This window comes from Gambusia affinis, linkage group LG01 (assembly GCF_019740435.1).
Source record: "Gambusia affinis linkage group LG01, SWU_Gaff_1.0, whole genome shotgun sequence".
In the NCBI taxonomy this organism is placed as follows: domain Eukaryota; kingdom Metazoa; phylum Chordata; class Actinopteri; order Cyprinodontiformes; family Poeciliidae; genus Gambusia; species Gambusia affinis.
The window spans coordinates 5,107,442-5,107,648 of record NC_057868.1 but is presented as its reverse complement, the minus strand read 5'-3'; positions in this window follow the sequence as shown (position 1 = coordinate 5,107,648).

Genomic DNA, 207 nt, shown 5'->3' with positions numbered 1-207 from the left:
ACACGGGCGGTGCCCGGGTGAGTCCAACGGCACAGAACGACTATTAAAGAAGAAGACCAGGCCCGATGTTAAAACAGGCACACCCAAACACTTACAGAGTGCGAAGAAACGAAACCTAACTTTGTAAACAGCACTGTAAAGTGTGATGTCATACATAAAGCAATAAATTAAATGCCTGTGACCACGTCAGCAACAAGAATCTAATCT